Here is a 19,987-nt window from a genome sequence, read left to right on the forward strand (position 1 = left end):
GCCTCATGGAGTTTGCCCTTGTCTGTATGTGTGTCTGGGAACCTCAAATCTCCCTTCCCATATGTCATCTCCAAACTTGAAGTGACCACTTATGCTACTAACAGTTTATTAATAGTTTAGGGGATTGAGTTACCTCTCTGAGCATTTTGTCTGAGAATGTGATGAGTGACCAGAAAAAAGGTCATATAAAATGGGATTTGGAGTTTTGTTTTGATGAAGCCAGATTCTATCACTTCCCAGGTTGTATTTGGGCAAACTCACTTTGATTTTTGTTCTCCCCAGTTGCCTAACCTCTTTCTTGAAATGCAGAATTAGCATTCAAACTTGTCTTGACAGTTAACCATCATTAACTGTTATAATGATGAAGAGAATGGGCAAACTGAAAGGCATTAACTAAGCCTATTCTTTATTATGGTCACTAAGCATAATTGTTGCTCTTGCAGGCTCTCAGGTCTGCATCCATGCCAGTTCCAACAGTTATCGTCCTCATGGTTAAAAACAAATGCCTACTTTCTAATGCAACTCAGTGTTTCCTCAGCCACCCATCACTGGCTCTCTGTGTGCCTTTCTTAGACAAAATTTTTAGTACCCCTTAACATCCTGGATTTTCTCTCCACGCATGTACTTACACACATCATCAAATCACCTCTCAGTTTTCCTTTTGACAAGTTACAGAGGTTGACCTCTAGAAGTCTCTCCCTGTAAGTGGTTTTCCTCAGCTCTCAAGCCATTTTTATGGCTCTTTTCTTCACCCTCTCCATTTTTTGATGTCCTCTTTAAAATATGGGCACCTCAGCAGGATGCAGTATTCTAGTGTCAATCTGACCAAGGATGTACATAGAGATAAAATCACCTTCTATTCCACTTCACAGTCCTGTTGCTTATACACAGAAGGACCAAATTAGCTCTTTCCGCTACAGCAGACAGAAAAATAGGTCCCACATTTAAAAACCAGAAGGCTAGATAGTGGTATTAAAAAGACAAAAATGAAGCCAACATGAAAGCAGAATTACAAACCAGGGCAGCATTATTAACACAGTGCGATACGAGCCTGAACACATTAGTTGAAATAAAATGCTGAGAAAACAGTTTCTTCCACTTCAGAGCCTATTATAAGCCTACACTGTGACTATTTTCTTTGAGCTGTGATGGCACCTCTGTGGTGGGCAAGCTCTGAACCAGAGGCGCATGTTGAGAAGCTGTTTGATGTGCAGGAGCAGGCTGGGGTATGCACTACAGAGAGGCTGAGTTACTGATGTATTGCATAGCTGTGCTTGGAAGACCCTTGTTAAATTCTGCCACCAGGCTTGGCGGAGGCTGAAGGCAACCTCTGATCTTTCCTGGGGTCATCCCGCAGCTGGATTCTATTAGATCAGTCCTGCAAACTGTGTTCTACCATCAGGGCTCTGCATATACGAATGTTCCCCTGGCTTTATGCTGCGTCTCTTCTGCATGCAAAATCTTTCACAGGCAGGATGGGTTTTCCTAAATACTCTAATTCCATTGTCACAGAATAGTTGAAGCTGGAAGGGACCTCTGGAGGTTGTTTAGCCCAACACCCCTATTCAAGCAGGGTCAGCTAGAGCAGGTTGTCCAGGACCTGTCCAGTTGGGTTTTGAGTATCTCCAAGGATGGAGACTCCACAACCTCTCTGGGCAACCTGTTCCACTGTTCAACCATCCTCACAGCGAGAAGATTTTTTTCTTATGCTCAGACAGAACTTCCTGTATTTCAGTTTGTGCTCATTACCTCTTGCCCTATCACTGGGCACCATTGAGAAGAGTGGCTCCATCTTCTTTACTGCCTCTCTTCAAATATTTATACACATTGATAAGATCTTCCCTCAGTCTTCTCTTCTCCAGGCTGAAGAGTGCCAGCTCTCTCAGCCTTTCCTCATAGGAGAGGTGCTCCAGCTCCTTAATCATCTTTGTGGCCTTTCACTGGACTCACTCTAGTGTGTCCATGTCTGTCTTGTGCTGAGGAGCCCAGGACTGGGCAAAGCAGTCCAGATGTGACCTCACCAGCACTGAGCAGAGGAGGAGGATCAACTCCCTCAACCTGCTGGCAACAATAGTGTTAGCCGCCTTTGCTGCAAGGGCAAAGATGGCTAGCGACACACTCAGTATGTATCCTCAGCATAAGCTACATCTTTCTGTATTAGAGACAGGGGAGACAGTGGCCTGAACCCAAATGAACTGAAATCTCTGAGGCAGCTCAAGGGAAGCACGGCCATTGCCCGGGGTTCTGGTGCAGGAGGAGAGGCAGCATTCAAGTCCCCTGGTCTTTGAAGGCTTTCCATGAGATATAAAGGAAGTTCCTTAATCTCCTTGTTCCTCACTTTTATATCTGTAAAACAGGCATGCCAGCTTTTTGGGAGGGCTAAATGCATTGAAGCTTGGGAGGGCTTCAGCTCCCATCCTAAGTGTTCTCATTTAGATGGTAGTTTCTGCTGTTGCTAACCCGTTTGTGCTGCTGCTGCTCTCACAGCAAGGGTGACAAGGTGTCTCCTTACTCCCTGTTGACCTGCTAGTGCAGTGCTGGACCTTGCCCACTGGCGCTTGGGTGCTCCAGGAACCAGATACCAAAGGCACGCTCAGTTCTGTGCTTACTCAGTGGGCTTCTTATTGGACCTGTGTGGAAGGATGTCTTTCTTTCCAGGGAGGAATAAAAGCAGGGGAGAGGAGTGCTGATCTAGAGAGAGAAGGGTTGCCAGACTGATGTTACTGGAGTGAATCTGGTGGAGAGTCACCAAGATGGCCAGAGGGCTGGAGCACATGAAGTACCAGGAGATGCTGAGAGAGCTAGGCTTATTCAGCCTTTGGAAGAGAAGGCAAAAGGGAGACTTCATTTCTGCCAGCAGACTACCTAATGGAAGGTTACAGAGAAGATGGAGCCAGGCCTTTCTTGAAGGTGCTAGGTGAAAGGATGATAGGGAATGCAGGACATTCTGTTTAGATATTACACATCATTTCAGCACCATAAGGGTGGTCAAACACTGGCATGAGTTGTCCAGAGAGGTAGTAGTGACTCCATCTTTGGAGATATTCAAATTGGTCATGGTCCTGGGGTGAGACCAGATGACCTCCGGAGGTACCTTCAAACCTCAGTTATTCTGTGAATCTGTGACATGTTTGAAGTAATCTGTAGGGCAATAGCAGCAGGTGGCAAATGCCATGATCTCTTGAAGCCCAGGCTATGAAGATGGCTTATTGACATTGAGGGAAAGGATAAAACCCCATTCTCCTGCAGCACCACTTTTACTGAAGGAAACAACATATTCTTGGCCTGTCAAGCTGTATTTCACTTTGGACAAGGCCAATGCACAAAGGAGCTAGAGGTGGAGCTGCATCTTTGACAGCTGTTTGTCCTGAGACGTACCAGATGCCTACAAGCACTGCTGGGAGCAGTGCATTGAGGCCCTGTAGTCAGAACTGGCCACTGAAGCTCCAGGCCTGTGACGTCCTGGCCTTTGATCCTTACTAATGCTCAGACTACTAGCAGTGACGAAGAGGACACTAGTGAGCATCACTACGCTGGTCATTAGTCAAGATTATTGGGGCCACGTGAGTTGATGCATGAGACGGATTTCGTCTCACCTTACACCAGCTCTCTGAGGCAGGGCATCAGGCCTGAACTGTCTTGTTGGATTCTCCCTGTCATCAGTGAAAAGAGGTACACCTCCATCACATGTTTCAGCTCATCCTAAGGTACATGTGTAAGCTTGGTGAGTTAATGGTGTTGATGATGGTATACTGTCTTTCCTTGCCAGCTGGAGAATGAGACACTAACTAGGGGATTAGAGGGGGAACCAGCCTAGACCAGACCCATGGCAGTAACCCTTTTTGGTGTTGATGCTGAGTGTACTTTAAGAAGTTGACTTTTAGAGGCCTACTCCTGACACAATGTGCCGGTATCCTCACCTACTCCTCTTTCAGAGTCCTGTTTTGTTCCTGGGGAACTGAAGAGTTCCTCTTCCTGCAAAAGAGCAGTCACCTTGGGTGGAAAAGCAAGAACACCACAACTAGATTTGCAGTGGCCAGGCTACTGAAGGCATCCATGCTCCTTGTTCTCTCCCACTTGCTTCTTCCTTTCTCCAATTCCAGACACCTCTCCAACACCCTCACATCTGTTCAAAACAGCATTTACCAGTTTGTTTGCTGACCTTCCCTCCTGTGCTGTCGGAGGCTCCTTCCCCTTCTCCAATGGCACCTACCATGTTATGTGCTCCAGGGCCAGCCTTGCAGGGCTCCAGAAAGGCTTTCCTTACCATTTACAGAGAGAAGAGCACATCACTATTCAGTTCTCAAAGACAACCTGTGTTTTGGTCAAGAAAATAACTAATTTGCCTTATTAGTGCAATAGGGCTGAGAATAAAGCTGAGAATATTGGGCTACATCTAGAAAAGCTATTTCAGTGAAAGGTACTTCAGTACAAACCTGACAGATACGTTTTTTATCAGTAGAAATCTCAGAATAACATTTTGGAGGATATCCAAAGTTGCTGCTGCTGCAGCAGTAGGCTGTTTCCAGGGAAAGCTGTCTCTCACACAGTTCTCCTAATGAAGCAGAAATACTGGTAGCCCTCACACCCAATATGCTTTAATTCATTGTAAAATGACATTAATGGGGAAGCAAACTTGAGCTTGTCCACAGGGTACATGAAATCAAATTTTACATACAGAAATTATTCCACCATTGCAAGGCAAAGCTCTCCCTGGTTTTTAAATATGTGATTATGCACTTTCAGCCCTGCATAATGTCACGAAGAATAACAGCATTTCATCTCTTGTTGGGGTTCTCACATCTTTGCAATATGATAGCCTTTTTGCTGTTTGGTCATAGAGATTCAGGCGGTGTCCTCTACCAGTGAGACTGCTTTTAAGGGCACAAATGCTATCTACTATTCCTCCACATGGTCCTCCCAAATTGCTACTCAGCAGTACTTCAGTCCTGTGGCCTCTGCTCTGTACCAGTCTCCCAAGCTGAGATGCTAGACTGGTGAACTGCATATATCATATTCCAGACAACAAGCTGTCAGCCAACTCCATCACTAGCAGTGTCTGGCAGTCTGACAGGTCCTGAAGCCAAAGGCACATAGATGAAAAGGCTGGAAGGGGAGAGCAGAGCCTGGGAACTGCTCTGGAGGTGGCGTCTCCAAATTGGAGCCTCATGGAAAATCTTTTTGCTATCATAGAAACTGAATAGACGTAATAACTACCTGTTACTTTTCTCATCTCCAACAATTCAGCATCTAAAGTGACCTGACCTATAAAGGTATTTGCATTAAGTATCACCTGATATTTGGAGATGTGGGACTGGAGGAAAAAAAGAAGAGAAACTCCTGAAGCTCTTGTGAAAGCTACTGAGCAAATGGGAGTTTACTAAGAAGTGGGAAGCATTTCTCTGGGATGAGCAGCGAGGGAAGAGAGGCCATGAGGAGATCATTACCATGGAGCTGGCCAAGCAAGAGTTCAATATAGACATAGAAGAAAAACCCAGCATGGTGGATCTGGGCCTTGCTGTGCCCTGGCAAGCTACAGAACTAGTAGAGAAGGAGGTTGTGCATGCACATTGCTCCTGGAAAGCATTTTCCAACAGGGCTTTTCTTCATCTGCTGCTTCATCGCTTCTTGATGGTCCTGGTGGTCACACTAGTGTGTAGCTTTACCCATCCCACAACCCCCTGGGAGCAGCAGTTGTTGCTTGAATCCCATGTCACAGCCCCTGTCACCAGACAGCACAAATTTCGGCCCGTGAGGACTGAGTGCCATCAGTCCCTCTCATGCCTCCAGGCTACAGGTTTTCAAACACCCATGAGAAGATCAGGCCAGTTACAATTACAGATTTTTGCAGAGAATCAGAAGCTTTTGGGAACTGAAATGTCCTTTGTCCTTCAACTCAACCCTCTGCTGTTTATGCTTTCAGATATGAAACAAATATATACATATTAATTTGGGTTTTTTAAATGATTCTTGCCTATTAGTAAAGTGCTGCTATACTATGAAAGCCTGTCTGTTATTGCTTTTAAAACTCTGAGAACTGCAAAGGATCTGTAGAGCTCTCCGGTTGGCCAGGCACTAGAAGAAGTTTTATAAATTCACAAAAACACAGATGGCGTGAACAGGTTCTGCTAGGCTTTTGAACTTCACAGGCAGGGAAAGCAGCCATGATGCAGTTTGATAACTCAAGAAGTTACAACCATTTTGCAGAATAACCCAGCATGACTTTAAGACACAACTCTATCAATGCCTTTCAGAGACAGTCCTTGTACTACACCTGACATCTCCCTGAGAACATCTGTCACTCTGTGTATCATGAATAATAGTTTTAGAATATTTTTACAAATATATCCCTCATTTTAAACAGCTTTGTTCAACCTATTTAAAGAGTAAAGACGAGAAGAGTATGAAAAACTAACACTACCAAGTAAAAACACCCCATGAAGCCCAGAAAACCATGGCAACACTGTAGTTTTACCATGCAGCATGAACCAACAAGAAGCAAATGTCAGGTGAGGCCTGTGTCCAAAGCATTTTCGTCATTCATCATAGCTCCACAAGACATCCTGGTTAATACATAGGGGTGACTGTCATTTAGGGTTTGCCACCTTGTGGGTTGTTGGACATGTCCTGACAAGCTGTGATCTTGTACGTCCTGTGCCTTGCTCAGTGTCACAGCTGTCGTGCAAAATGCAGGAGAGCAATTATAACCGTGGGTCGGTGCTGCTCAGCTGACTCAGCCTGCGACGTAACAACCCCGTCCGCACCCCGTCCCCCAAGGCCCGCTGCCCTGGGCTGGCACTTGCAGCACTGGTTTCCATGATCCGACTGTGTCATAAAAAGCATGAGCAGCCAGGGAGTCGCGGAGGAAGGTGGGAAAGTGAGATGGGAAGATGGGAACTGAAATCTCTGAGCACAGAAGGAATGATGACATGCTGATATCCTCTTTGATAACTGTACTGGCAAACACCTTGTTTCTTTTACTTTAGGGAAACCAGGTGAGAGTCCATGAAATTTCTACCGTCCAAACTTCTCCAGCTAAACCCTGCTGACATTGGCCTTATTACCTTCAATGAACTGAGGCCAGACCACGGAGCATAAGCAAGAAGTATACCTTCTGGCTGTCAAAAGTGAGTATATGGCAAATCAGAGACATTTAGGTTTTGCCTACTAGGAGATCCTTTGGATAGAGAGCAATTGCTAACTGCCCGAGTGCTGGCCAGCCTTGTTAGACACGGTAGCGGTTCCCTGTAATGGTGCAGAAGTATCCTTATGCCAGCAGCTCCCGCGCTCAGCCAGCTTGGGGTGCTTTGGTTGGCAGCAGATGGGCCGCCAGCAGAGCTGCAGGTGTCTGCGCAGCGACTGCCACACACCTGCGAACAGGCGAGGGCTCCTGCGGGCCAGCCCTGCCCAAGTGCCGCGCTCACTGCTGCTGGCCACGCCAGGTTACGCTCCTCTCCTCAACAGCTGACGTTTGCTTCTTCAACCTAGAACTGAGGCTACGCAGAAGGAAGCGGCATCAGAAACTATCCTTTTGGCAGCAGCTGCTCCAACGCGTTGTCTTCTCTGTTGTTCTTGTCCTCTCGCCATATCTGAGTGCAGGTGCAGTTTGCAAAGGGAAAGAGAAAGCTGTAGTGGCTGCCACCAAAACCAGTGGTAGGGCTGTTACAGCGGATGGGGGTTGGCTTGCAGAGTCACATCACCTCCACTGGGGCTGATGGTCAGGGGGGAATGCAGGAGAAATTCACTGTTGGGGGCTGAACGCTGTGGTAGCTGATATTTATTTCTGACTGCCACTGCCACAACACAGATCTAACATGACCTCTAAGTAGTCTGCAAATGCTGCTACCCACGACCCCCCCAAAAAAGCTTCATAGGAAAATGGTTCAGATTTGGGACCGGAAATCTATCCATCACTGACTGCACTAAAAAGTAGTGCCACAGTTCCCTATAGCTAAGGTAGGGATAAGCATACCCCCCTTCCTCCAGCCTTGACTGGGGGTGTAGCAGTTGCTGTGTAGCCCCTGCACGCTGCCTCCATTTCTCCCCTGCAGCTAAAACATGTAGCTGCAGCTAACTCAGACTCTTTCCAAAACAGGGGCTATTTTGTAGGTGTTCACAAAGCCCCATACCACAGCTGGGCACCCAATAGCGCCTGAAGTGTCCAAAGATGAGCAAAACCAGGAGGATTTTGCCCAAGCTGGGGGAAGAGGAAAGCGGCAGCGGTCCGTGCCATGCTCCTGCTGGCCGTTCCCCTGCTGGCCCTGGATTCCCAGAGATGCAGGCTGCTGCCCGAGGACACCATATTGTGAAAAGGCCGTTGTTAAAACACCAGCAGCAGCACGTCCCTCGGCTACACGTTCTCATGCACTGTGCCTCTGCCTTAGCTACCCCCAGGGGTCGGGGCTGGGGGCGACTGACCCCTTGCAGAAACCGCTAACCAGCAGCCAGGGGCCGTGTGCTGCGGAGAGGCTGGGACACGGTATGGCAGCTATCTGTCATGCCGAGAACAGCTTGGAGAAGGTCAGGGGCTCGGCTGTCATCATGCAGGCGCGAGCCTAATTTTTGTAAATTGCTGCTGCTGCTGTTTTTTTAGCTCGGACAGCTCTTGCAGTGATATTGCCGGTGATGCGGGAGTAACCTCTAGCATGCACAGCAGATCTTTCAGGATGTTACAACAGCTTAGCTTCCCCTGGGAGAGATTATACAACAGTAAGCTGGTGTTTTATATTTAATGTGTAGTAAATTAGATAAGGAGCCCAGCATTCACGCAGTTCAAGAAGAAAGGTATTATCCATGAGCCCTGACATTTTCCCAAGGCTTTGCAATGCCATGGCATGAAGTGACTGGTCAGAACTGATCCCTTTTCTCCCTTGGTACATCTTTCTCTTAACTAGAGTGGATTCTCCAGTGTCTGTTACAAACCACCAGGTACAAACCTTCCCACTGGCCTCTTTTCAAGACTCACGCCTTGCCCTCAAAGCCATCCCTGCAGAGGCTCCACTCGTACCAGCGACCCACACATTACCCCTGCCTGCTCTGAGGGTGGCTCTTCGTGTGCTCCCCTCATGCCACCAGCTCTTGTGTGCATGTCCTCCTCTCTCCCAGCAGGTGCCTGTCCCCGTGCTGCAGCCAGCTGCTGCCCAACCCTGTTCCCCTCCAGCTCTTCCCACCCTGCTGTGGCTTTTTGAAGCAGATGCCACCAAGGCTCAAACACGTGGAGCACCTCGGAGGCATGGGAGCATGACGCTTCCCATGGCTGGCATTGCTGAGTGCTGCTGCAGCTCAGTGCACTGATGACAGCCTGCAGAGGAGGTTGATGACCACAGCTGTGTTTGGTACAGGCAGGGCTCTGTACATTCCTGTTTGCTCCTGTTGGCCCCAGCTGACGGCCCAAGCGAGCCTGGCCAGGCGGAACGGGCCAGCTCCAGCAGCCATTGCCTGACCAAAAAGCACCGTTCGCTTGGCTGAACAAGTTGCTCCACTTGCTTGGCTGGCTACCAACGCACAGGCAAGGCCGGGCGTAAGTACACTCGTTATGTCAAAAGCTAAAGACTGTGAAGCAGAGTGGGGCTGTACTGTGCAGGGAAGCCCAGGCAGGTGGGAACTGTTCAGATAACACGGGTTCCTTCCTAGGACGTCACCATTAATTGCAGGTATCACCCTTCCCCTGCAGGTCTCACCCTGCCTCACTGCAGGCATGCGGTCACGTACCCCGAATCCCCCAGCCCAAGCCCCATTGCACTATAAACAAGGGCTTTGTTTTGAATTGATTATTTTGTGCACCAGACCACAGCTATCGTCCCTCTGTGCCCTTCGGGTGTGAAGTCTGGGCTTCCCCCTCCGTGTAGTGACCAGTCTCGACTATCCTCAGGGAGGAAGGAAAGTTTTCCCCTCCCTCCTGCCTTCCCTGCGGCCACTCGCGTTGTCATGGCAATTCAGATGCTCCCGCGCAGCAGGCGCTGGGCACACCTCCAGGTTTCGGTGAGTCTTTGCTGGACGTGTCAGCCAGGTGCTCCAGAGCCAAATCTGCTCACCAGATTTCTGTGGACCTCATGCTTTCACCTGTGTTTCCATGCCCAGAAGGAGGAAGGTGGGAAGCTGGAGGCATGCTTGTCAGATGATTTTCCTTGCGATCACTTTGTTTTTAGCTGCTGTGATTGCAGGGCAGATGAGCACCAAACCCTCCCAGGGCAGGGGCTGTTGCTCCTCTCCTGCCTCAGGCATTGGTGTGAGATGGAGAGCTGCCCATCAAGCAGACCCAGGACCCCATGCGTGGGTATGGTACCTCATGAGCTTGCTCCATGCCTGGGCCTGGCATGGGCGACACATCCCACCTGCCCTTCCTGCCCGCTCCCACTGCACTTCGTTCCTCTGTCCTGGATGGTCAAGGTGCATTTCAGAGGGCGGACGTGTGGGTCTGTAGAGGGGGAGAGGTTTCCAAGTCACTCATGGGAATCAGCTGGTCTGAGAGATCAAGGAAGGGAAAAGGATATATGTGTTTGCAAGATTTCACCCCAAAGGTGGTTTTCATCCCCACATCCCACAAACTTCCTTATGGTACTGCCTTGATGAACAGATGGGTCAGATGCATGTGGTGGGGCTCTGGGCAGAACATCTGGATGCTGCTCTGCAGCTCCTGCTATGAGAAATATTGCCGCTCTGTCCCACACGGTCGAGACTCCCAGTTTACAGCTGTGAAGTTTCTGGATTTGCAGTTACCAAGGGAAATTTCCTCTGCTCCCTCTGTCTCCTTTACCTCCTCTCCCACCTGCCCCATGTATCTTCCTCTCATGCAGAAGATGCGAGGCTGCACAGGATGGTTACTGCAGAGTCACTGCGGTGACTGGTATCGGTATTGGAGGCTGTGGGTTACAGCTTCTGGACCTGCTCTGCTGTAAGTCTGTGTCTGCTGTTGCCCAGAGTAACCTGCTTCTTTCTCCCAGGCACCAACAGTCAAATACGCACAGCTGGGAGGAAAATGATAGCCCCAAATGATAGCCCCAAATGATAGCCCACTGTTTAGGCATGGGTCGCCAGAAGCCATACGGTTTAAATGCTAGATGCCAGGATGTTTTATTTTTCCTTATTCCACTTCAATGTGCATTTTAATATAATATTAAATTTGTTGGCACCTGTCCACACAGTGGCATGAATAACTAATGGAATGACCTATTCTTGAATAACTCCCATGGGGACTCACTATTCCTAAAAAAAGGGGTTTAATTCTGAATAAAAAAGTTTTGGACTAAAATCCCTTTTATTCTGGAGCAAAGTACCTATTCAGACAGCCATCTTGGGGCAGTGTTTCCTGCAATAGCTATGCTGGTCTGTTTTTCCGTGAAGACACTGGGTCTGTGTGTAGGTTACTGAACAACGATGCTGACACCACAAAACATGCTGTTCTGGCAAGTTGGGCTGTGAATGACAGTAACATTAGTTGCTTGGGAGATCATGTCTCCTGCCTTGACTGGGGCTCTAAGCTTAAAGGATGCCTGTCCTTAGCAGCTCTGGGAAAGGCGAATGATAGGCTCCTTCTGCCCCAGGATGAGACAAGTGCCATCTCTCTGGAAATATTGTGAGCGTCCAGACTCAAGGGATTTTCAGCCCTGCAAACAGGTATTACATATGCAAGGAGCTGCAGGAAAGTAACCTGCTTTATAACCCGCAAGCTACCTGATGTTAAGCAAGTTATCTAGAGTATACCCTGACTGTAGAGTAAAGCAGTTTTATTGTTGCTGGATAGTGCCTTTTTCTTATACAAAATGTTAGGGGTTTGTTGTGCATTTTTTGAATAGCAATAACACTTCATAAAGAGTAAACAGATGACAGTTCTTTTCCTGTGTTAGCTTTGGCATAGATCAGTCTTCCTTGTAAAATAACCTCTTAAATTAAGCTAATGAGGTTTCAAACTAGGCAGGATATCGTTGCACGGAGTGGAGGGAAAGGAAGAACAAGGTGTGAATCACTGGTTGGAGAGGTGTGATTCAGCGGTGGAGAGGGATGCTTACCAAAGAGCTACGCGAACAGAGCATAGTTAAATGCAAAACAGTCAAGTACAAGTTTTCTCTGCCAAGATATCCTCGTAATGCCCCTTCCGAAGCTCACGTGTGGGTGATCATGCCAAGGTAACTCGCGTGGAAAAGGGTTACAAAGGCTGTTGATTCCGTGCTGTTTCGGGTCGGAGGTCCTAGAGAGGCACCAAATCGAGGGGTGGATTGGCCCAGAGGGAAGGGGACCTGTTGAACTGCCTTTGGGCAAAGGCCACGTGGGCACAGACCTTCACCTCCTGGGAAGGCAGGTGAGGAGGTCTGCGGCCCCACTGGGGTTTGCAGCCAAAACCCGACGCTGGCTGTCTGAGAGATGCTCTGGGTCAGGGCTGCCACCTGTGAAACGGTCCGGACAAAGTGCCAAAGCCCTGCTACAGAGAAGGGCACAGTCAAATGCTGCAGCATCACTGGGGCCCGCGTGATCCCCGCACTGGAGGCGAGGATATGGGCTGCCTGGGACTCATAACGGCGAAGGAGAATGGGGTGTGCACACTGCTACGGCTGACCTCAAAAGCCACCCTCCCAGATCCCTTAAAAAGATGGTCTTGCTGACACAGGCTGACTGATTAAAGCCCCTGGTGAAGGGCAGAAATGAAGTCAGCGTGTTTATTCTCAGTCTCTCATGCAAAGCAGGCGACATGATGGAGCAGCGTGAGCTCGGGGAGGTGCAGCTGCCTCTGTTTACTGCACTGGTGCCACAGGCCGGGGAAGGGAGGAGGAGGAATCTGCCACACATTTCTACTTTTATTCTCTGCAAAGATTCACACAAATATGACATGCCAAACTTTGCACATATGTTTGTTTTGGGGATTTTTCAGAACATAAGACACGGTGGTTATAGCTGTATTATGACTGCAACGTGCCCTGGGCTGTTCTCTGGCTCCGAGGCCAGCTGGGTTGGGGTGTCCCACGCCTCTGTGATTAAACTCTCCATCCCCCAGTGCAGGGTGGCTGCACTCAGGCTGTTAGCTAGGAAAGATCCTTGGCCCATGCTAACCCCCATGAGTTGTTTGGAAGAGCCCTACCTGGCATGGGCTAGCTTCATTTGCTAATATAGACACAGCTAATAAGTATCACTACAGGACTGACAAGATATTTAAAGGAATATTCCAAATTTCTGTCCACACTACGTGCATTTTTCCTTGGTTTTGTGAAATACAACATCATAAAACCATGGTGAATGCTAATGTTTATCTGCAGAAGAAATGAAAAGGGAGGAGCTGTTTGGTGGATTGACCCTGGGCACTGGAGATGCTGAGAGGGGCTGCTGGAAGGAGCAGAGCTCAGACCTTACACTAAATAAGGAGCTCTGATGTGCCTTTAAACTGGGCAGAACTGGGCCCCAGCAGAGAGTCTGCATTATGTGACTGAGAACAGGCCTTCTCAGCAAGCCACCCTTCCCCTGTGAAGCACACGAGCCTGCAGGTAACCCTGAGCAGCTGAGTCAGCCTCAAAGCTGACTCCAAGCAAGCAGCGCCTGAACTCAAAGTCATTGCACATACTAGGTAATTCAACACGCAGTTTTATTCTTGGAAAACACTACGGACCGCTGTATCCCCCCCTGCATGTCGGTCCTGAGGACAGGAGAGGGACAGGTCCTGGGAGGGGCAGAGGCTCTGAGTGCTTTAATTAGTTTGAGGCAATTCATTGCTCCATCCTTTCACTGGGGAATAGCAGCCAAAGGCTTTTCTTCTGGGTGGGAGGAAGGGAGAAGAGGGAGTCTCCAGGGAGTAAGCTACAGCGGCAATAAACTTTACCTGTTACTCTGCCATACCTCCCCGTTCAGACAGTCTTACTGTGTGTGTCTAACAGGGGCTGAGCTTGGGCTGCCTCTCTTCGAGGCATTCCCACAGCATCAGGCTGTGCCTCATGTTTATTTAAAAGAAAAACAGGCAGGCAGAAGAAGTGCTGAAGCAAAAACCCGCAGTGTGCATAACAAAGCGCAGGAGTTGCTATGTACAACGCACTGCCAATTGCATAGTCAAGTAAATAGCCCCAAGGCGCTAGTGACTTGAACACTGCATTTGCTTGTCTGAAAAATGATTCTATTTATTGAACATTCATTTTACACTTGAGAGCTAAAAACTTCCTTTTCCCACCTTCTGTTGGAGACGCACGCACCTCCGGCATGTAACCGAGAGTAAGCTGTTTCTCCAGGGGAAAGCAGTTTAATGACTCATGGAAATTCATTCTCTGCTCAGCCTATGGGCTATGACGTTCATGTGGAAACAGCTTGGTGTTTTATGAATAGAGCCCCTATAAAAATGTAAAGGTCTCTGACTTGGGGCTTTATGGAAATTGCATGAACAGAACCTCAAGGACAGCCACGAAAATAAAAGTTTTCAGAGTGTGTTTGTGTCAAACCCTATCAGCACGTCGGAGTTCAGACGAGGTTTTGTTCACGCGTGTGCTGCAGTCGGGGGTTTCTTTACTGGCGTATGGTTTGGTTTTGTGTTGGTTTGAGGAACCTAGGAGGAGCCTCTGAAAGGCTTGAGAGCTCCCCCTAACCTCAGGGAGAAGATTATAACGTTTCAGCTGATCTCTGCGTGCTGCCCAAAGCGGTCACCACGGCTCACGCCTTCCCAGCTGGGGCATGGATCTGTTCTTCACGGCATCGAGGACACTGCCGAAAAGCATGTGGTCAGTTTTGAACCCAAATTGCTGACTAGATTTCAGGACTGCTTGGAAAAAAGCTGCTGAAGTTTGCTGTAGACGTCTTTCCTGCCTCCACGGAGCTGACGCGTGTCCGTGAGGGCTGCAGAGCTGCCTGCGGCCTCGCGCGAGGGGTGCGGAGGTGGGTGCAGGCTGGTGGCTTCCTCCCAGCGTGGCAGCCTGGCCCCGCGGCCACACTGCCAGCTTTCGACCCTCCTTGGGTCAGAGGAGACAGCCGTACTCATGGCTGTGGGATGGCAGCTCTGGGAAATGGAGTGGCACGGCAGACCCCTAGGAATGAGGCATGTCTAGTCACCAAACAAAGAAAAAGGGTGTTTTCCCTGGGCCCATCTGCTTGGCTAAGAAAGCCGTCTGCCGCCTGCGCCTCCTTTTGTTTAAACTTTTTTTAACTGTGTGCAATACTCTGTATGTGAGACGCCCCGACACAACAGTTCGGCAGAAGCCAGCCCATGTTTCCTTCCCTGGAGCTGCGATGCCTTGAGGCTACCTGAGATGGGGACGTCTCGAGATGCCACCGTGGCTGGCGGTCCCAGCACATGGCACTGTCCCCAGCCCCGCGTCCTCACCTCCCCGCTGCCTCACGCTGCGGAGGGCTGACCTGCAGCTGTGCTGCCGCAGCAGATGTCAGACCTTGCTGTGAACAAGGTTGGGCTATTTTTAAATTTTTGCTGGGCTGCTTTCAGGCGATGCTGTTTCCCAGTGCAGGGCACAGCACGGTGGGGCTGTCTCTCTGTGGCTGGGAGGACACGGGGCCTGGGCTGGCTGGGAAGGGGGCTTCGGCACTAATGTCCCTGAAAGCTTAGTCTTGTGAAGCCCCATCCTGCGGTTTCTTGCCTTGTGCTAACCGATGCAACCTCACTTTTATTTTCTCTGAGGTTAAAGAACAAACTTTTTTTAATTTTAGCTGTCAGGACCAGAACTAGGGAAATGGCAGTGTGATGCAGAAGGACGGCTCCCCCATGAGTGTGGCAGGGTGACACCGCATGCCTGTGGGAACCGGCTGTCACTCACAGCCAAGCACTAACCTCGTGCAAAAGGCCCGCAGGACCATAGCTTACGGGTACAAACATTCATGCCTGGGGCCTGTTGCCCTAGGAATTAGCCTGAGGCAAAGAAGGACTATTTGGATCCTGGAGCCAGCGTGTGGGAAATGCTTGTGTCAACCTTTCCAGAGGGGTGCAGCTAAGCTGCAGGAGCTGGACGATGCTGGGGCAGATGGGGGCATTTTGGGAAGGGTTGTGGTTCACTTTATTGGTTACAGAGCTGTGCTGGACCCAGCTTTCCCTCTTACCTTCACTTCGCTGACTGATATCATTTAAGGCAGCTGTTTTCCATTGTACCGTGGCGTATCCCCTTGCAAACGGGGAGAGAGGCCTCTGTGGCAACAGCTGTTTGCTAAAACAAGCCAGGGCCTGACTCAAGACCCTCGTCTCCGAGAGGGAGACCAGAGAAATCCAACCCAGGCCAGGTGCACGCTCAGGTCCAATATATAAGGAGAGGCATTCAGAGGGCAGGTCTCAACCGGGGCACCTGGGAGATGGCTCCGGCTCCTAGTCCAAGGAAGTCATGTAGCTCCTAACTGCATTTCTAAATGAGTTGTGGGTAGGCACCATTCCCACCTCCCTCTCCTTTAGTGGAAGGAAAATGAGGCACATGGAGGTAGGAGGGAGCCTTTGGACACCCTGGTGAGTTCCTTGGTCTGGATGATCAATGCATGGCACACCACAAAGTGCATCTGCCTTGGGGCTTGGCTTGGCCAGAAAGATGAGGTGTGGAGGCAGGAGTGCAGGCAAGCCTGTAACCATGCCCCAGAGACTCCAGTTTTTATGGTATTTGCACAAACATCCATTTGCTTGTGCGACAAAACCTTCCAGAACAAGTGCCTACCTGAGTAAGCGCCCTTGGCACAGGGGAACGGCTGCCTGCACCATCTCAATGAGCATGCTTCAGAGGGCCTCAGGAAACTTGGCCATCACTGTCTTCCTAACAGGGGTAGCATTTTCCTGAAAGCACTTCTATGCGTGCCCAATAGGTAGAGAGATTGCTGCATAGTGACTCTCTACAACTGTAGCTGGCAAAAGAGAGTGCCTCGCACAAACAGGGATCAACAGGAGGGCTACCAACACCCTCCTATTAACAGCACAACATAAGGGCTTGTGCTGGAATAGCAGCATTAGAGATCTGTACAGGGCTTGCTGTAACTGTGAAATGAAAGTCCTCACTTTTCTGCGTTTTCCAAATATCGTGAGATATGTAGTGCTGCAGAAATACATGTCCTGGATTTTAAGCATCATGTCGGTCTGTATTAGGAAAAATAGCATTGCATCTCCTGGGTGTCACAGGAGGTGATGGAACGGTGTTGCAGCTTCAGTGTGCTTCCCGAGGCTGTGATGCATCTTGGCTTGCTCATGGCCAAACTCTTCTGCCACGGCCAAAACCAGGAGCATATATATGTGACATGCTTCTAATTCCACTGACATGCATGACACCTACCCCAAAATGATCTGCTCTCCTGTTATCTCTGGGACTGGTGGTTTTTCCTTCCCCCGTGTTTTCTTATGAACATGGTGGAGAAACAATGCAAGAAACTGCAGTCACTTTTCTATCCTAGCTGTGCAAAATAGCACAGAGGTTGCCAAATTAATTGTCATAGTTAATTATTTTTCTCAGTTTGTTCATGCTTCAAGGGGCCTCTTCCCTGCTGACTTTTCAGAGTGCTGAGGTGTGGAAAATTGGTGCAGTCTCCTTCAGTTTTTGCAAGCGCTGGGAGAGTTGGGATGTGTGTTGCAGATGAAAATATGATAGTTGTGGTCTGTGCTTGCCATCTGATTTCTTCTAGAGTCCAAGCCTTCTGGGAAGTATCTCAAAATGCAGATAACTTGTTCTGAAAGCTAGGATTTAGATTCTGCAACTGACTTTAGGAGAGAGAGACAGAAAACACCTGTGGCCAGAAGATGGACTCTTGAGGTATGCACCCGTCTTTGCCTTTGGGAAGATAGCACAGTCACTGCTGAAGTCAGCATGGGCTTTAAGTCTGCGTTTATTTTCCACCTGAGGGTGTTAATCACCTAACAAATTGTCTAAGTCCCAGGTATTGGAAGAGAAAGGAGACAAATCATTTCTGGGCTAAAATTTCTATCACTGACCTTCATCATTCCGGTTTCTGTAAAAGTCAGGCTTCCTCCAATCTATTTACTGCAAAATGATTTGCAGAAAATACCTTTTTAACAAGGTCATGCCCTTTCTTGCTACTCTGTGATGTATGAGGAAATCCTGACCGTTCTCACTTTTTTGCTTTAACCCAAAAGCTGGTATTCGGACAGGGCTGGTGGAGGGGGGGGGGGGGGGCATGACAGCCTCATGTGCCTTGGCAGCTGATCTGCTGCAGTGAATGAAGGTGAATGGTGTTTACCTTGTTTTTAGTGTGAGTGGCACAGATTTTCTCCAGCTCATCCTGGCCAGTGAGTTCACCTGTTATTTCCCTGTCAGCTAGATGGGGGGACTCAGCCTCCGGTCCGGCCCAATGTGGGCACTGTGGGTGGCATCTGCCCACGCATCCTTCCTCTGTGGGAAAGTCAGTGGCCTCGGCTAGAGCATCCTGCAGGCTGCACTGAGCCCCACTGGCTGGCTGCAGCCTGCGAAGGGTCATCTGCAGCCTGCGGACACCCTCATCATCTCCAAAATGACTGACCCCAGCATTTCTGTTGCTCAGATTGTGAACTGCTTTGGAGAAATGGCAGACAGGTTCTGTGCTGGCCCTGGTCTGCATGACGGCACTGCGGATGAGGAGCAGGGGCAGAAGACAGCGTCTGCTATCATCTTCTGTATTATTTTCATGATCTCGGTGTGCGAAAGTATCTGCCTTACCTTTGCATGTAATGTGTAAACAGCCGCCACTTGCCGACAATGTTTTCTGTGTTAAGCAGGGTGGAGCTGCCCTCTACTGTTTCGATTACGCACAACTGTCCACCCGTTTATTATTTAGAAAATAAAGGGCCAGCATTGATACACCCCTCTGCAATAACCGGGCTCCTTGGGAATGAGTCAGTCTTCCTTAGAACTCCACATATACATGTGGAAGTGTTCAAAAATGGCATTTCTACAGTCTGGCAGCTTCCCCAGGCTCAGTCATCTGCTGGACCACAAATGAAAAAATAAAATCAGAACTGGAAGCATAGGGGCATTTGCACTGCATGGAGAAGGCGAGAAAATGGAGACCATGGTGCAGATTCTGAGGTGCTCTCGTGCCGCTGGATGCTATTTATGCTTTGGGGGTTTCCTGATGTTTACATGACATCCCCAGCCATTTCTGTTCCTGGCAGAGGACATCTGAACCATAGGTGGTTTAGTGGGATCTAGATCTGAAGTCCCTTGAATAGAATGAGAGAAAGTACATTTAAATACTAGTTTTTTAAACAAATCTCCTGTTTTGTCACAAAGAAGAATTTGTGGTTTCATGCAGGTGCAATCAGTGGTCAATGAATGCATTTAAGTGAACAAAAGAGAAAGCAGAAGGTACGAATTCCTACACCTATTCTGCATCACTTGTATGGTTTTTGGCTTTGGAGTCTCAGTGCAGCAGAAAAACACCAATATGGGTATGCAGTCAGTGGAGCCTCCAGCCTGCACAGAGGACAGCGCTGTTGACTTCTGTGCTCTCCGTTGGAAATGGCTGTCTGAGTTTGCAGAACAAGGGGTCCTAGTAGCTCACACACATCACTTGCAAGGTGGCAGTAGCTTTCCAGAACCTGGGATTTTTCCCTATGGCTCTGTAAAGAGAGGCACTGAAAGAAAATAAATGGAGAGGATGGACTGAGAGAAGCAGAAAGCACTGAGGGATGAGACATGTGAGATGTTCAACCATATTGTCCAACGGAGACTTCAGGTCCATAACGGTGGGAGGAGGCATCTCTGTTTAGGTTACTTCTGTCTAGTTTAAGTTCCTTCTCTTTCCTTTCCCGTGTGACCCCCCAGCAGGCTCAGCTCCCACTGAAGGAAGGGTGTTCAGCACTTCATTGGTTTGGCCCCTTACACTGTTTCATATTTGTTGTGTGGCCACTGAAGTAGCTTAGGTGCAGAGGGGTGACCGCAGTGTCCCTTCCCACCCTGCTTTCCTGTGAGTGACAGTTGTCCCCACTAATCCCCAGAATTCAGTGGTCATGTGTTGTTGTATGATGCTGCCAGTCTTGCAGCTGGACTGATGGAAGCAGAAGTCATTAGGGTGTCTGCAGGCTGCACCTGGAGAAGGCTTTACTGTGCTCCGCTGG

The 19,987-nt window shown here is 49.0% G+C and overlaps 1 protein-coding gene across 2 annotated transcripts in view; it reads left to right on the forward strand.

Moving 5' to 3' along the window:
• Positions 1-19,555, forward strand: part of KATNAL1 (katanin catalytic subunit A1 like 1) — a 77,754-nt gene extending 58,199 nt beyond the window's left edge. Inside the window, exons 11-14 of one of the 2 annotated variants that reach the window (XR_003260521.2) lie at positions 6,365-6,509; positions 6,987-7,127; positions 9,109-17,687; positions 18,433-19,555. The gene's annotated coding sequence lies outside the window, so the exon portion shown is untranslated. Of the gene's footprint in view, positions 1-6,364; positions 6,510-6,986; positions 7,128-9,105; positions 18,034-18,432 lie in introns of those variants that run through there. The other variant, XR_010387291.1, reaches the window with a different exon arrangement.
• The last annotated feature ends 432 nt before the right edge of the window (positions 19,556-19,987 follow it).

Source organism: Dromaius novaehollandiae, chromosome 1 (assembly GCF_036370855.1).
Source record: "Dromaius novaehollandiae isolate bDroNov1 chromosome 1, bDroNov1.hap1, whole genome shotgun sequence".
NCBI classification, from domain to species: domain Eukaryota; kingdom Metazoa; phylum Chordata; class Aves; order Casuariiformes; family Dromaiidae; genus Dromaius; species Dromaius novaehollandiae.